The 18,843-nt window shown below is 38.1% G+C and overlaps 1 pseudogene; it reads left to right on the forward strand.

Moving 5' to 3' along the window:
• The first annotated feature begins 2,243 nt into the window (after positions 1-2,243).
• LOC109681118 (thioredoxin-related transmembrane protein 1 pseudogene) overlaps positions 2,244-18,843 on the forward strand; it is an 89,431-nt pseudogene continuing 72,831 nt past the window's right edge.

The raw sequence follows: 18,843 nt of genomic DNA on the forward strand, positions 1-18,843 counted from the left end.
CAGTTCCATCAATTTTCCTGGAAATTACATAATTTCATTTTTCTTTGTGGCTGAATAAGATTGTATATATGTACTACATTTTATTTACCCACTTATTGATTCCAAAGCTTGAGTACTCTGCATAATACCAAAATGCCAAAATAAACATAAGTCTGCAGGTATCTTGACTATGATGACTTTTATTTCTTTGGATATATGCTCAGAAGTGGTATAGCAGGATCATATTGTAGTTTTCTTTTTAGTTTTTGCAACCCTCCATACAATTGCTTTAAGTGGAACTTGGAGGGGGTGGGAGGGGTCAAATGGTGGAGGCAATCAAACAAAGGTACAATGTAAGTGTATTAGGAATTGTCACAGTAAATCCCCCTGTATATTGAATATATGCTAATAAAAAATTTTAAAAAGAAAAGATTAAATGATGAAGTAAACCGAACATACATTTCTCAAAAAAGGAAGTATGACTAGACAATAAATTCAAGGATGCTTTATGGCATCCTTGGCCATAAAGGAAACAAATCAAAATGATACTGAGATTCCATCTCAGCCTAGCTAGAATGATAATCATCAAGAAACAAACAAACTCAACTAGCAAAAACGCTTTGTCTTCCATATTATGCTTGTGTATTTTCTTCAACAAAATTAGTGATAAGGGCAAAACAAGACCTGCCTGGAAGTGAGGGGAAGAAGGGAGAAGAAGGTGGGGGAAGAGGATAGGGGGAGAAATGATGCAAACAATTCTCAAACAATGATGCAAATGAATAAATGAATAATTAAAAAAAAAGAAGAAACAAACAGCAACAAATGCCGGTGACAATGCAGGGAAAAAAGCAACCCTCAAATGTTGTTGGTGTAAATTAGTGCAAGTGCTTTGAAAATAAGTATGGAGGTTCTCAAAAAAGCTACAAAGAAAACTGCTAATCCAATTCTACAATGCCATTCTTAATTCTTAATGTTATTCATGACATAAGGTAGACAATCATGCAGTGAATACTTGCTTTTAATGACTTTTGCAAAAGTTGTTGACTATGCTTCTTTGATAATGATAAGGGTAGAACATAAATATTCCAATCATGTCTTCTCTTGAACTCTTTAGGCAGTATTCTCTGCAGTTCTAGAATGCTGTCCCCAGAGGAGAGTGCAGAAGACAACAGTAACAAGTACAATCCCACTACAAAGGATGACCTCTATTGACTTTAATTTATTCCTTTTCTGTCTGTTTTGAGCCTGTGCCAGAGGGCAGATAAATATCCCTTGACTGACAGGATCACAGCCAACAGTGAGACTTCCTGACATGTGTCTAAAATTTGTAAGAAGGGCCAGTAGCAGTGGGGTATATGAAGTTTAGGAATCCTACCATAATTCCTTCAATTCTTTGGTGCTGTACCAGTGAGGTCTGAATGATGAAGAGCTTAAAGCTCACAAAGGGACTTATACTTAACACTCAAGTCAAGACTTGGTGTTTGATTTTCAGTAATCCTGGCTGTTGTCATCATTCTAAATGTAACATATCCAGTACTGGGGCACCCTGCCTCCTTGGAGGGTAGAGAATCAGAGATCACCTAAAAAGGAAAAAAACATGGTATCCCAGCACTACTAGTCTAAGTATCAGTTATTCCACTAAAAAAGCATTAAAACAATGTTATGATCATACTCTGGACCTCAGAACCTGTCAGAGATGACACTTTCCCAGGCTAAATAGAGAAATATACTAAGCATGTTGTGGTCCAAGGTTGACCACCCCTCAGAGGAACAAAAAGACACTCACTATAATGTAAGCCACAAAGCAAGGTTTATTTCCAGCCAGCTGGGGTCCGGGTATCCACCCGAGGCAGTGGGTTTCAACACAGACCCCGAATACAAAATTCAGGCTGCTTTTATATTTTTTAGACATTAGTCACGGTCACACAGCAATTTTTATGGTTCCTGGGGTCACATATTTCTGATATCACCCACATCTTGGTGGTGGGGCAAGATTACTTGAAGATTATTTATCAGGAATTTGGTAAATACCAGGTGTCTTAACTCATTGACTCACATACCGTTTTAGCAAGATTAACCAGAAACATTCCCTGTTCCCAGAAACCGTCCCACCTCCCTTAGTTCTAGTAAGTGGTGGCTTGGGTCATGTTAGCCATGGCCGGTTTCAGGCTGAGTAGGCTGCAAGCCTCAAAGGTACCCTAATATTTGTACCCTAACATTTGTACTCTAACATTCCCCCCTTTAGTTGTTCATAATGAGGAATCATGCTCATCTGGGCGACGAGCGTCAGCATCCTCAGGGCTAGGTAACTGTTCATATTGCTGCCTCAGGACCATTAGTTGGACTATACTAACTCGATCTTTCACGAAGGTCACTAGCTTATTCAGAATACAAGGACCGAAGGTTAAGATAAGCAGTAGTATGACCAGAGGGCCCACCAGGGTAGAGACCAAGGTAGTGAACCAGTGGGACCTATTGAACCAAGCTTCGGACCAGTTTTCTTGGGCTTCCCTTTCTCGTTTCCTTTTTGCCAGTCCTTCCCTCACTTTAGACATAGACTCCCTAACTACCCCTGAATGGTCAGAATAAAAACAACATTCCTCCCCTAAGGCAGCACATATTACCCCCTGCTGAAGGAGCCATAAGTCTAGGCCCTGTCGGTTCTGAAGCACTACCTCAGATAGAGAGGTAAGGGATTTTTCTAAGTGACTAATGGAGGCTTCTATCCTCTCTATATCCTCGTCTATGGCTGTGCGCAGCGAGGACATCCCTTTATGTTGAGTAGCCAGGGAGGCTATGCCAGTTTCTGCCCCAGCCACCCCTAGGCTAAGTAGGGTAGCAATGGTTAATGCAGAAATAGGCTCTCTCTTCTTTCTCTCACCTGTTCCTGTATTCCAATATGAATATAGGCTCTCCTCAGAATGATAGATGATGTGGGGCAGCACAGCCACTAGGATACAGAATTCTTTAGAGACATTAAACACATTAGTTGATAGGCAAGGGGTGAGCCCGGACTGTGAGCATATCCACTATCCATTGCCTTTTGGAATTACCCACTTAATACCATTGCCCCAGGTGGGGTTGTTTTTTACAACGGCACATAGGTCCTTTTTTCCCACTGGCACCTTTCCTAAGCAGGTTCCTTGGCTGCTCACTTGTTGTATGGTCAGACCTCTCTTACGGTCTCCCCAGGAACATAGAGTGGGGTTTTCACTAGTCAAGATATCGTAGGTGACATTTAGCCCTATTGCCTCATAGAATGGGGGTCTCACATCATAGCACATCCAGCAGAAGGTAGTCATATTAGGGTTGGTGTGGTTCAATGTTAGGAATGCAGCATTTACCAAATTCCAGAGGAGGTCTGTGGATCTGTTCATGAGACTGGGCTTCACCAAGGGAGGGCCAGTGCCTAATGGTCCTGGAGTTTTAATACTAGCCTTTGTGTGAGGCTGGGTAGGGACTGGGGTTGTGCAAGGTCAGAGAGGTGGCTCTACATAGGGTGGCTTGAGTACTTTGTTGGGGCCTACCATTTTGGACGGTGGCCCCATGGGCTCAACTTTTAATCTGATTACTACAGTTGAGCCAGAATGTCCACCATATTTATAAAACACAAGTCCCCACACTTTACCTTGTATCCACCCAGGGGTGTCCTCTTTGCCACTGTCAGTGAAGGTGACCTTGATTCTATCTGTATTTGTGGGCTGGCATTTATGGGTGGGTGACGGAATTCTGCACCCCCAGAATACTCCATTTACAAAGGCAAATTTGACTAGGTCCTGTTTTGATATCCCCCACTTCCGTTCACCATCGTTGGATGTGACACGTGCCCATGACTTACAGAAGGAGTATTGTATCCCCCCACAGTCCTTGTTATTTTGTGGCCGGGGCAAGCATAAAAACCATAACGTCGGGCTGACTCTGGGGCAGTAGACTTGTAGGCAGGATTGATGTCTCTGAAGCAGAATTGAAGCTCCAGCCACCCAGTTCCTATGGGGGCAGTGCGAGTAGTCTCGTTAAGGGTGGTATGAGTCTCCCCATCGGTGAGTATCCAGGTTTGCTTATAGGGCTGGTGAGGGTTGGTTTCTGCGAGGCTCCTGCTCTGGGCATTGAGCAAGATCAGAGTGACCAGCCAACCCATCCGTGGCTGCTCCTGAAGACTCTGCATGTTCCTGGGGTCGCAAAAGCTTCAGCTTCAATGGGTTATCTGGGTGCCGCCATGTGGTCCACTCTCTAGCCTCTTTCTGTTCCTGATGATTGGCTTGACGCACGTGGGAGTGATGGACCCAAGGCCCGACGACGTCAACCTTAAGAGCAGTGGGGGTAACCAGAATTACCAGGTAAGGGCCTTTCCATATTTCTTCCAGAGTGCGGGCTCTGTGCCTCTTTACCCATACCCAATCCCCTGGGACGATGCCATGTTCGGGTTCAATGTGTCCTTTGTCTCATACAAGGTGCGCACTATGGGCCAGATTTCATGTTGGACCTCCTGTAGGGCTTTTAAGCTGTCCAAGTAATTTGGGGCCTTACTGGGGTCTTGGTCCGGTAGGGTTCGGACAATAATGGGGGGCGGAGCCCCGTATAGAATTTCAAAAGGTGTCAATCCATGTACATATGGTGAGTTTCAAACCCGGAAGATGGCATAGGGTAGGAGGGCCACCCAGTCTCCGCCAGTCTTGATGGCTAATTTAGATAAGGTCTCCTTCAGGGTTTGATTCATTCTTTCTACCTGCCCTGAGCTCTGGGGGTTTTATTCACAATGCAGTTTCCAATTAGTCCCCACTGCCCGGGCCAGCCCTTGTAGGACATTACTGATGAAAGCTGGACCGTTATCAGAGCCTAGAGTTTCGGGGATGCCATAACTGGGTATGATTTCCTCCAACAAAACATTAGCTACAACCTGAGCAGTCTCTCATTTTGTAGGAAAAGCCTCCACCCAGCCTGAGAAGGTGTCTATCGGAACCAACAAATACTTATACCCATACCTTCCTGGCTTCACCTCAGTGAAATCCACTTCCCAGCTCCATCCTGGTGCCCTCCCCCATACCCGTGTACCTGTATGTAGGAGTCCCCTTTTGCTGGGTTTCATAGCCTGGCACCCAACACATTGGTCCACAATCTTTTGAAGCTGGGCTGTTTGGTGCCGGAACCGGAGGCGGGCCGACTCAAGGAGGGTGAGTAGTTTCTTCTTGCCTAAATGGTTGGCTCAATGTAAATTGGAGAGGCGAAACAGTCCTAACTTTTCAGGAAAGATCAGCTGCCCTTCAATATAACAATACCAGCCTTGCTGATTGGGCTCCGGGCATCAGTGATCTTGAATCCACTGTTTGTCTTCCAGGGTGTACTCAGGTTGCGGTGGCAAGCATGGAAGCTCGGGCACGGGTAAGGTCAGCGCTAGGGTCATGGAGGCCAAAGCAGCATTTCGGGATGCTATGTCCGCATGCCAGTTCCCCGTAGCTTCTGGAGTCTGGGCAGATTGGTGACCAGGAACATGTACTACCACAACAGCTTGGGGCTTCTGCACCACAGTCAGTAGTCTCTGGATCTCCAGGAGATTACGTACCTCCTTTCCTTCCACTGTAATGAAACCCCTTTCCCGGTAGATGGTGCCATGTACATGGATGGTGCCAAAAGCATAATGGCTGTCGGTATAAACAGTCACTTGTTTTCCCTCAGCCTGCTCGAGTGCCTCTGCCAGCGCAATCAGTTCGGCCTTCTGGGCTGAGGTCCCCGGGGGCAGCGGGGCACTCCAAATTATGTTCCCACCTTGGTCCACCACCACTGCACCCGCCTTTTGCACCCCGAGATGAAACTACTCCCATCTGTATACCATACCAGCTCACTGTTGGGTAGGGTTGAGTCCTGGAGATCGGGGTGCACTTGGGTGATTTCAGCTATAATCTCCTGACAGTCATGTAGAGGGGCTTCCAGGTCCAGATTTGGCAGCAAGGTGGCCGGGTTCAGAGAAACCAGGTTGGAGAAGAGGATTCAGGGAGCATCCAGCAAGAGCCCTTGGTAATGAGTCAGTCGGACGTTGGTCATCCATCTACCTGGAGGGTGCGTTAGGACTCCCTCTACTGAATGGGGGGTTACCACCTTCAGATGTTGCCCAAAAGTGAGCTTATCTGCGTCCTTTACCATTAGGGCAACTGCTGCTATGATCCGCAGGCATGGGGGCCAGCCAGCTGCAACTGGGTCTAACCTTTTGGATAAATAAGCAACTGGCTGCTTCCAGGGCCCTAGGCGCTGCATTAGTACCCCTTTTGCTATCCCCCTTCTTTCATCTACAAAGAGGGTGAAGGGCTTTAGAGGGTCTGGCAGTGCCAGGGCCGGGGCTTTCAAGAAGGCGGTCTTGAGCTCTTCAAAGGCCTTTTGTTGATCTGGCCCCCAGGCCCAAGGGGCCTTGTCCTTAGTTGCCTCGAATAAGGGTTTTGCCAGTTCAGCATACCCCAATATCCACAGCTGGCAGTAGCCCGCCGTCCCCAGAAATTCACGGACTTCTCGAGCTGAGGTGTGGACGGGGAGTCTGAGAATAGTTACTTTCATAGCATTTGTTAACCATCTGGTTCCCTCTTTTAGCTCATACCCCAGGTAGGTGACTGTTTGTCTACAAATTTGATCCTTCTTTGCACTGGCCCAATAGCCCAACTTCCCCAGCTCCTGGAGGAGGTCTCCAGTGGCTTGCCAGCACTCAGCTTCAGATGCAGCTGCCAGAAGCAAGTCATCTACATACTGCAAAAGTGTGACGGAAATGTGGCTCCGGCGATATGAGTCCAGATCCTGATTAAGAGCCTCATTGAACAGAGTAGGGGAGTTTTTGAAACCTTGTGGAAGTCTAGTCCATGTTAGCTGTCTGGGAGTTCCCGTATTTTCATCATGCCATTCGAAGGCAAAAATGTGTTGACTATTAGGTGCCAGGGCTATGCTAAAAAAAGCATCTTTCAAGTCCAAAGTGGTATACCAAACATGGGAGGGGGGCAAATGGCTCAGCCAGGTATAGGCGTTGGGAACTGTGGGGTGGATGTCCTCAACCCTCTTGTTTACTTCCCTTAAATCTTGGACTGGCCTATAGTCTTTTCCCTGGGGTTTCTTAACGGGGAGAAGTGGAGTGTTCCAAGCAGAACATCAGGGCCATAATATTCCGGCCTCCAGGAGACGGTTTATGTGAGGGGCAATCCCCCTCCATGCCTTGGAAGACATGGGATACTGATGGACTTGGATGGGCTGAGCCGAAGCCTTGATCTCTACTATTACCGGGGCTCGATGTTCTGCCAGCCCCACACCTGCTATTTCTGCCCAAGCCTGGGGGTAGGTTTGAATCCAATAAGCCATTTCAGGGGACCACTCAATAGGTTTCAGGGGAGGGTCCCACAAGAAGAACAAGCGATGTTCATCCTCAAGAGACATGGTCAAGACTTGGAGGGGCTGTCCTTGTCCATCTGTCACTTTGATGTCACTTTGATACTGTCCGGTTCAAAGTGAATGTGAGCCCTCACCTTAGTTAGCAGATCACATCCCAGAAGGGGGGCAGGGCACTCAGGAATGACCAGAAAGGAATGGGTCACCTGATGTCGGCCCAAATCCACCTGACGTTTGCTAGTCCATTGATATGCCTTGGATCCAGTGGCTCCCTGCACAAGGCTAATTCTCTGGGACAGTGGCTCAGTAGGTTTATTAGGGACTGAATATTGGGCCCCTGTGTCCACCATGCATCTCACGGGCTTCCCCTCCACATATATGGTTACCCAAGTCTCAGGGAGGGGGTCCGAGTCCCGTGCTCTCTAGTCACTGTCCATTCCAGCTAACAGGACTCGGGTGTCATTATTAGGGCTGCTATTTGGTCCTGGGCAACCCTAGAGTTTGGGACATTCTTTCTTCCAGTGTCCACATTCCTCACAATAGGCACATTGTCCCTGGTCTAGCCTGGGTCAATCTCTTCAGGGACGTGTGGGGCTGGTCCATCCAGAACTTGGTCTGGCCAGACCCTGGACTCCTGCTAGCAATATCTTAGCCGTCTCTTTTTGCTGTTTCTTGTTTTCCTTACTCTGGTGTTCCCTGTCCTCCTTCCAAATCCTTTCTTGTAGTTCCTGATTCTCCTTCCTGATTCTATCCTCTCGTTCTTCCGGGGTTTCTTGGGTGTTAAAAACCCTTTCAGCTACTTTCATTAGATCCCGGGTAGTCATCTCCCCAAGCCCTTCTTGCTTATATAGTTTCTTCCTAATATCAGGGGCAGCCTGATTTATGAAGGACATTATCACAGCTGACTGATTCACCTCCGCTAGTGGGTCTAGGGGGGTATACTGTCTGTATGCATCGTAAAGACGCTCAAGGAACGCAGCTGGGCTTTCATTTTCCCCCTGCATTATTGCTTTTACCTTAGCCAAATTGGTAGGGCAGCGGGCTGCCACCCAGAGGCCTGCCATAAGAGTCTGGCAGTAGACCCTGAGATGCTCCCTACCTTCTGCGGTCCCGTAGTCCCAGTCGGGTCTGTTTAAAGGAAAACGATCATCAATCAGGTTTGGCAGGGTGGTCGGTTGCCCATTGTCCCCGGGGACATTCTTTCTGGCTTCAGTGAGAATCCGCTCCCATTCTTCGGTGGTGAATATGGTCCTAAGGAGCTGCTGACAGTCATCCCATGTGGGACTGTGAGTATGCAAAATGGACTTGAACAGATCAGTCAGGCCTCTAGGGTCCTCAGAAAAAGGAGGATTCTGGGCTTTCCAGTTGTACAGGTCACTAATTGAAAAAGGCCAATACTGATAGGTGCATCCCCCATCGGGACCAGCACCACCCAGGGCCCGGTGGAAGTGGAGGAGGGCTCCTCCTCTGGGGTTTCTTCTCGATGCCTACGGGACCTGAGTCCCCTCGCTGGTCCGGAGACCAGGGCAGGGGGTGCAGGCAGGGAGGCTGATGAGTGGGGAGGCTCAGAGGAGCCAGCTGCCTCTGGCTGGAGTAGCGCAGCAGCGGCATATGGTGGGGGATTTACTTCACAGTCTAAGTCTAACAAGGATGGATGGAGAGTTGGGTCATCCTGCAGAATAGGCTTCTTAGGGGAATTAACGGGAGTGGGGGTGTTCCCTGACACGGCCAGTATTGCCGTGGTAGATTTAAAATGTACTCATTTTGATGTAGTGAGAAGCATTCATGTATTTCAAGATGTTTGCAACATCTTTAATGTGCTATTACATATATGAGTTTTCTGTAAAGTCCCCAGACACAGTTAAATCAACAATGGTTTGTTGCCCACATTTCTAGCTGAAGAAAAAAATACATTTCAGTAAATGATTAGTCAAATATTCTATTTCTAATGCAAGTTTACGAAAAACTGAAATTTCTCTGCAAACCCACAAAGCACTTTGCAATTCCATAGTTAAGAACCTCTGTAGTATTAAGCAAGGGCAATCTAGAGATTTTGACAAAAATACATAAAGTTTCTGTTTTGAAACTAAGAGATGAAACTGACCTGGAAAATATCAAAGTATGCTCTTACAATGAAGTATGTTATAAACTTAGTTTATTAAGTCAGTGTGACAGGTATTCAGCCTGAGGAAAGTTCTGATGTTTTTGTGACTATGTAGGTGGAAGGAAGGTTTAAGGTGGAAGGAAGGTTTAAGGTTTATAGTCTAGGGGGCAGACAATGCCATAAGTGTGGTGAGGATTACAATAATAATGAACTATAAAATCAAAACTATGCAAGGAAGAAATTGAGGATACAAGGTTTCATAGCCCAAGAAAAACTGATTGTAAGAATTGATTCAAGCTCCCAAAGATTGTTGCAGTGGAATTTCTAGAATAAGTGAACTCAAAAGTTAAAAAATGGGCAGACTTGGATGGCTGAAGTTGAGATTTAAGAAAGACTTATATTATTTTTAACTTTACTTTTACTAACATTTTCTGGATTCAGATACCCAATACTATTCATGTTTAAATGCCAACTTAATTTTATAAGTGAATCTTTAAATATTAATTTAAATGTTAACACTTTACCTAATAATCATAGTAATTAACCAATGAGTATATGAACTATTTTGCACACAAATAACCGCATTCCCATAAATATTTAAAGAATAAGGGAATACTTAATTGCTTCCAAGTGTAAAATTCACAGGTAACATGTGGGTATATATTATATTTTATGTGCAGACTACATAAAATATACAAAATCTGCATATACTTAAAAAGTATAAGTACAGTTCAAATCAATGAAGTCTTATTTTATGTGTTTAAATATATCTCTTCATTTTTTATCCTTATACTTTATTTTAGATTTCTATGATTACGTTAAATATTTTCATGAAATTTGCCGGATAAAAATGTTTGCATTTTGCTTAAGTTTCAATGTTTATAATAGATCTAAGAGAAAAATGAAGCAGTGAAGGCAGGGTGAAAGAAGGAAGAGAGAGAGAGAGATGAAAAATGTCTCATATTGGTATCAGAATATGGATTTTCAAAGATCCTTGTTCTGGTCATGAATCTTAATTTTTGCAAGGGATGATAATTTAAGTCTGAGTTCTTTTTCCATTTATAATAAAGTCCTATTTGTTTTTATCATGGGAATGTTGAGTCCTACTTTCATATAGATTTTATTTTTTTAAGTTTGGTAAATTTAAAAGAAACAATGTATTTGAATTTTGTGAGGCTAAGAGTGCCCAACCTATTGTTCCATCATCATGAAATATTCACCTAATTTGTTTTTACTACTGGGAATTTGGGTATATTTAATAATCTCCCTCTAAAATAAGTTGAGTCATATGGAAGTTCTATTTCCAGTGATGATTACCACATTATTATCTCTTTTCTGGTATTTATAATAAATATATTCTTTTATAACACATTTTTATAGTTCCTAGTGATTTAGATATTTGAGTTTCTAATAATTTTTCTTTAGTCTTTTTATTGAAATACAAATACATATGCACATATTTCACACATTCATGTATATCTACTTATATTCAATTCAAGAAATAAAAATACATTTTTAATTTCATACATTTTGTTGAAATTAAGAACAAGTTAAACTTAAGTTATCAACCTCCTTTCTGTTATTTCAACTGCATTTTAACCATCTTAGAATGATGGTAAATTATTTCTCAAGGTCATAGCTATTAAACTATTGCCTTTCATATTCTCAAGTTGTTACAAATAAACATTAAATTTCTACTTTTTAATATAAAATTATCAAAATTGAAGCATATGAGTTCCTTCTATCTGATTTTTTTCAGTTATACCCTCAATAATTTCATAAATCTTCACTTCTTAGAATTAAAGTGTCTTAACCTGTGCAAACACATGGAATTAACTGTTCTTGTTTTTCTTTATAGCTTTCCTTTACTTCCTTTTTCCTAAGCAGACAATTATAATTAAGACCCAAGCATTGTATGCACATATGAATAATAAAACAACAAAAATTAAAAAAACCACAGCAGAGCAGAGCAAGAAAAAAAAAGACAGTACCAGTTAATTATTGTTGAAGTATTACTCTTCTATTAATCATATTCATCATAATTATTTTCTTCTATTTTATGCTTTGTTTGTTAACTTTATTATTGTTCTTTGAACAGAAAGTCTTATTCAGTTTTGTTTATTGAGTGGTTGGGATATTTGCATCATGACTTATACATTAAAGCATACAAATATAGTCTAAATTTCTAACTACTGTATAATTTTCTCATTCATAACTCCACTGTTTAGCTTCAGATTCTTCTCTGTCATTTGCTAATGACTTGTGTGCCTGCCTTCTATCTTTTTGATACCACCCACCATACCTGACTTCATCTTGGTAATTTTACCATTCATTCATGTTAAATGTCAGTAAGCCATAGCCTATTGATCCAATCTAACCAATGGCCTGTCTTTATAAAATTTTTACTCAAACAGTCATATTCATTTGTTTATTCATTGCCTATGCCTCTGTTTGTGCTGCTATGGTAGAGTTAAACATTTATGATAATTGTATGTACAGCCTACAAAACTTAAAATATGTATTATCTGACTTATAACAGAAAAAAGTTTCACAGATCATGCTTTAAAGAAATTCCTGAAAACTATTATGAGGATAGAAATTCTCATTAAAAAAAAACCAGCAATAAAAGTTAAGAATGATAACAATGCATGTGAATATTTATAGAAGAAAAAAGCAAGAAAGCTAAGAAGAATATTCAGAGAAACTAAAAATCTAATGACCACTGGATGTCACTTAAAATATCAGTGAGATACCATTTTTCCCCTATTAGATTAATATGTCAGAAAGCTTGATAGTCAATGATACACTTTTTCATGTGATGTTCTTTATACTCTGCTAGTATGACTATAAACTAACAAGATACTCCAGGGAGGGTTGTCTTTAGTGAATAATATTTGTATCCAAATATTCCATGACTTCCCCAAACAATTTCTAGATAATACTAAAAATATTTTACCTTGATAACAATAAGTAAGAAAATAAACACATTTATACTTTTGCTTGTGATTTCTGGTTGTTGAAACCATCCAGCTATCACTTATATTTTAAAGGAGAAAAATATAGAGGGGAAGTATGAAGTTCTCTCCTTTAGGTAGGAGCAAAACATCATGCATAGATTTAGATTGTGAATTTCATAAACATAATTCTGAATGAAAGAGATTGATATCTATAACATAATACCATTTATATGAATTAAAATTTACATATGCAATAATACATATAATACAATAATACATATTGTATGAAATCTTCATTTTAGACATATTAGAATTGTAGGAGCTGGAAGCAAGGAGGAAATATGTTGGATAAAAGGAAAGAAGGAAGGAAGGAAATAAAAGAAATGAAAAGAAATCATACCTGTACTTTTCACTCATAAAGTTTTATTATTTTAGGAGCCAACAATAGCATCCAGACAATTCTTTACAACTGAACTTGATTTTTTCTATGCTCTATAAGTACCAAATTCACATATCCATAATTCTTGATTAACATTAGGTCTTTTCATTAAAGAAGAAAAGACTAAATTATTTTTCTCATTCTCATGAACTTTGCATGAGACTCATGCATTCTCATGAACTATAAATATAGTTTCTTTTTAATATGTTGGGTTTTTCTTGATTTTAATACCTTGAAAGTTTCTAATCTCTCAAAGAATAAATCTCCTGCCACCTCAATGAAAAGGAGTGGAATAATTTAAAAATGTGTTAAAATATAAAACATTTTCTGATGATAATATATCACTCAACACTATTTTAATGTAGTTTAAAGAATTTTCCTAAAATAGATTTACATACATCTCAACATTATATTAGTAAAAAGATTACATTAAAATTGTATTTAATGTGCTCACTTTATTATTTGAAATTTCTGATAACTTAAGCATGCTATAGTGTTAAATAAGCTATAAGTGTGAAAAATAGTGTAGCATTGAAATCATGACCTCTTTGAGTCTTATCTTGATTTTCATTTTCTTTACCCTGAAGTGCTTTAAAATTTCTGAAAATATCCTAAAACATGAGAGATGTGAACTAATATGTGTGATACTCTGAAAAGATAACATTTTCAACAAGTAGGATTCGGTTCAGGCTTCTGAAAGGCACTGTGAACTAAGTGAAACTCAATGAATGTGTTGTACATGATTAAGAGTTAAGCAGAGTCACTAACTAAACTGACTAATGGGCTACAGAGCTCACATACTCCCAAATGCCATCATGATGAAAAGAAGGCATTTACTTATTAATTTTTCTGCATAGCTCTTACTTTGGTAGCAAGAGATTGGATTCATTGCTTTACAGATTTTCAAACTTGGTGCTATTGGTCTGAAGTGTTATTGCCCTCCTTATCATATGAAAATAATGTAATTTGCATGCTCCAGGCATAACTTCAAATACCTATTTTATCTGTTCTTTTTCAATAGTTGCAATTTCATGAAGACTTCAGATTAGTCCACAATGCATAACAGTATTTTTTGTAGAGTATTCATTAAATATTAAATTGTGCAAGGCACCATTAGGCTGGAAACTCAGAGCAACAAATAAATGTAATCATGAAAGCATGAGGGGGACTTATTTATAAAACACACACAAAAAAATCCATGTAACATGTTCTATTTAAAACCATAAAGTCTAACTCTGAGGAATCATGTATTCTGCAGCTCACATGGTTCTTTTTGTTGTTGTTTGTTTTGTTTGGCAGAGGGTCACCTTTTGTACCCCAAACTGGTCTCCTACTCCCCATTTTTTTTGCCTCAGCTTCCCTAGTGCTGGGAGTACAAATATGGGCAATCAAACACAGTTTCACTTGTTTCTTTTACAGCATCTTTCTTTACACCGTGAATTGAATATAGAAACTGATTTTTTGAATACTCTTGTTTTAAGAAACTAAGATATATTACCTCTACAAGTGCAGAAATTATACATGCATATATAGATATACATATACATATGTATTTTTAGATATGTTACTGACAAGAAAGTAATTGCAGAGATGTGCAAATTTACCAGGTCATTGATGAGTTATAGAGGTGAACGAGAAAGACTGTACTATTTTCTTTTTTATAGACAATGCTGGAAGGTGGAAGGCTTTTGAGATTGTTGAGAATATAAATGATACTGTATTCCTAATGAGGTGTTTGGAATACAAAGTAAATGGATGTGAGGTAGGCATTAGCAATTCTCTAGATTTTATGTATATACAAAGAAGATGACCTGGATTATAAAGTTGATAAAACCTATTTGATATAAATGTGCAAAGAGGAAAATAGAGAATTATAGAGAGAAGTTCTGATAGTCAGTGCAGGTGAGCATTAGAAAGGATAATGGCTTGTTGCTAAAAAAGGAAAAAGAAAAATATATCAATAGTATAAAGTTGTAAAGAAAGGACCACATTACCAGCTAAGAAAATTTAAGTTTCCATTAACTATCTATCCCTTCTTAGCTAAGTCACCTTTGTCTCCTGGCTGAACTTCACTGTATTTCAGTTTCCACACAAATAAAATAAAGAAATGTATCATATATACTTACAAGGTTATTGTTAGGATTGAATGATGTACTCACGGAAGACAAAAATTTATAATTCAAAGTAGTTTAGTGATTATGGGGTTAATTTATCTATAATAAAGAAGAATATGATAGAATAAGAAAACTATAGTTATTCATTACACCTCTATATAGTTAGGTGTACATTTAATAATTTGATGAAATAAAGGAATTAGCATAATAACAGATGTAAGATAATTGGCTTAACCTATTGCTCCAAATGTAGCAGAATTTTGACCAAAGTGCTAATTTTTTAATTTTTTCTTATGCTCATAATAATACCATAGTTAACTATAATACAAAGAGACCTGACAGCTAACTTAAGAAGCTTCAGAATCTAAAAGAACATTTGAGAATTTCATTCATCTTTGCAGAAAGAAAAATAGTATTATAATCAATGGTGAAAGAGAAAGACTATTTAAAAAAAGATATATAATATTTAGCAAAAACATATAAGGTAACATGGACATTTATATTAGGATCACTAAATAGATTAAAAAATGTTTTATTTACTACACATTCATGGCTTTTGCAACATCCCTCCAATAGGTTATAGGTGACAAGTAAATGCAAAAAATTTTATCGCTTTGTTTTCTTATTTTTAACTATTTTACAAGCAATATTTATGATTCTATTTTCTGAGCCTAACAAGACCCGACCAGTCATACACCAAGACACTATAAGCCCAACAATGTACTGGGGACATTTTCTGATACTTGTGTGTTTGCATATTCTAGAAATTCTGTTGTTTTAATCAATTATTAATATATAATATTAATTTCCATAATATATTTGAAATGTATTTGGCAATAGTTTTCATTTTAACAACAAATTGCTTACTTGTATTTCTGATATATTTGGACATGGGCACCTAAGTTCATTTGTAAGAAAACAGTGCCTAAGTAGGTATGTCCACTTAGATTATGTTTTAGCTCCATTTTTAAAGATTATTTATTTTCAGCCTCTTATGCTGCAACAAGAGATAGTGACTTGCCTAGAAATTGTAAAGTTCATTCCTTAAAGAGGGATTTCAAAAATGTAATGTAATAGATTTCTAATTTATTTTTCTACAATTAATCAGATAATCCTATTTCTGTCCTTAAAATTATTTTCATATGTGTTTGAAAATTTTAAATAAATCCTATTTCAAGCTTTGGAAATTTAAACAATGAATGTAATAATTATAACCACATCATTAGGATTCAGTTGAGAAGCTATTATTAACCAAAGTTTAAAACTTCAACCTGCATGTACTGTTTTCTCCTAATTGCAAAAACTATGATTTATTTAAGCAAGTGAATGAAATAACAGTACTGAAAGAAACATGTTCAGGGAAGTAATCAGTTTTTCTGCTAATATTTTTGATATCTTTATTGACTAACTTATAGCTTTTATTCTGTTTTCAGTTTTCTGGTACAATGATATATCAATACATATTCCTAAATTTCAATATAAAAATTGTTCAACCTTGATAAAAGTCAGAAATATATTGTATTACTTCTGAAAGTCCTACTTTATCTCTGTTAGATTCAGAAGTCAAGCCATAAGAAAAGCAGATATCTAAACCATGATTTGTTGTTGTAAAATAACCAAATGTTACTTACTATTAGAGCAACAGATAGTTTTAAAAAGTTGAAATATAAAATCCTTAATTTATTACATCTGTATGAATGGTATGAAGTAATGCATTACGCTCCCCAAAACCATGTCCACACATCATGGCAACACAGACTCATTTGGATTATTTATTACTTTTTAAATAGTCAGTGAATATAGTATATTGACATGTTTTATTTCCTAAGCTACTTTGACATTGTGTGTATTTTTTTCATCAATACACAGTAACCAGAAGTTATTTTCTATAAGAAACAATAACAAATGTAATCGACAAATACTGTTTGCTAGTTGAAACAACATTGTATTATTTTCTAATGGTGAATCAGCTAGCATATCACCACTGTTCAAAGTCCACAAATTGGAAAAAGAAAAAAAAACAGCAGAATACATTTGTTAGAATGAAGATTGGATAATTGTCAGGGCATAAGAAAAGCTTAAGTTCAGTTGTTATAAGCTCCAGAATGGTGAAACTATTTAAGTCTGATGCATTCCGGAGAAAGGTCAGTCAGGCAGCAAAAGCCAATTATTTTCCTATAGTTGGGCTCATATTGATTTTTATACCTGAGGTTGTTTAGTAGATGGCCCATGAATATCTATAGAACTTATTTTCATCTGGTACTTACCTGTACCAGAGCAGATGGGGAAACTAATCTGTCAACATAAAGTGTCTATGAGTATTTCCTCAAAGTGAAAAAAATGGAAATAACTTCCTTCCCAACAGAACTCATTAGAAATTAAATCAAGGAAGACTATATAACTATCATAAAATATCTTTGAAAAGAAACCTTTTCTATATAATCTTGGGATAAGATGTTTTGTTTTATGTTGTGTAGAATATTTCTTCTAGGTCATAAAACGTGTTGAAATGTGACATGAAACCTATACAAGACACCAAATGTTGAAACAAGAGAGAATGATATAGCTAGGTCCATAAAAGTTTTGCATTTACATATAAAAGGAAGCAAAAGCTACTGACAAAATGTACTGATATCTAACCTATAACCTGGAAGGACATTTAAACTTATCATTGGCACCAAAATGTTCTACATTGTTAAATCAGAATTTGGACAATAAATACAAAATCATAGGCAACAAAAGCAATAGTCTTGTAAACCATCTATGCTATTCTAATTTCATAGATAATGGAAATAAAAATGTCGATTTCTACAATTGTTTCAGCTAATGGAAGAACAAGTCTAGAAACAGTTCATTCTGTAATTTTTCGGACAAAGGAGTCTCCCTAGGTTTTTATTTGTGTGTGTATACAAATGTCACTCTGTGCATGCAGGAACTCATGAGTTACAGTGTATATCTATATTCCTCTGAGTATGTGTTGTGTGTGTATGTGAAACAGAAACAAATACATTATGAATAAATAAAGGCCTCAATTTTTAATTGCCTAGCTACTGAGGTGAAGCAGAATACTTTTTCATATATTTTTAGTAGATTTCATTTTCTATCTATAATTTAGATGAAAACATTCCTTGTTGGCAACATAAATGATAATTTTTAAATGTGGATCTTTATGCTAATTAACATTAATAGAGATCGTCATGATTACTTTCACCTTAATGGCTCACTGAATTTAGTATCTGTACAGAATTCCCCTTCTAAATTTTCATAAGAATAGATATAACAAAGTCTAGTGGAAAAAATCAAATTTGTACAGAAAATGAACTTAGTTCTCTGCTTATTAAAAAATTTCCTATGTGCTCATATTTGCAATTTGTGGATTTTATTTTAATTTTTATGTGAAATATTTATACATATTGATAAATTTAAAGAAAGTTTTAAAGTTCTCACATTTATTCCAAGCTCTATGAATAAAATATAAACATTTTTTCAATTTTTTTTGGAGAGTTAAAGAAAGGTTGTTGTTAATTCTTCTTTGATCCTATGGTAGAATTTGACAACAAAGTCCTAAGTCCTGGACTTTTTTGCTGGGAGTTAGTTTCTTGTTATTGATCCAACCTACTTACTCATAATAAATCTATTTCTATTTCTTCACAATTTTTTGGTATATTGTATGTTTTTAGGAATGTATTCATTTCTTGTAGGCTATCCAATTTCTTGGCATATGATCCTTTGTATTTCTGTGGTATCAGTTGCAATGTATTCTCTTTCATTTCAGATTTTGTTTGAGATATCTTTCTTTCCTTAGCCTGGCAAAAGGTTAGTCATTATCTTATTTAAAACACAACTCTTTTTTTTAATCTCATTTTGATTTTTTAAATTTTTATCAGCATATCT

The sequence above is a fragment of the Castor canadensis genome, chromosome 10 (genome assembly GCF_047511655.1).
Source record: "Castor canadensis chromosome 10, mCasCan1.hap1v2, whole genome shotgun sequence".
In the NCBI taxonomy this organism is placed as follows: Eukaryota; Metazoa; Chordata; class Mammalia; order Rodentia; family Castoridae; genus Castor; species Castor canadensis.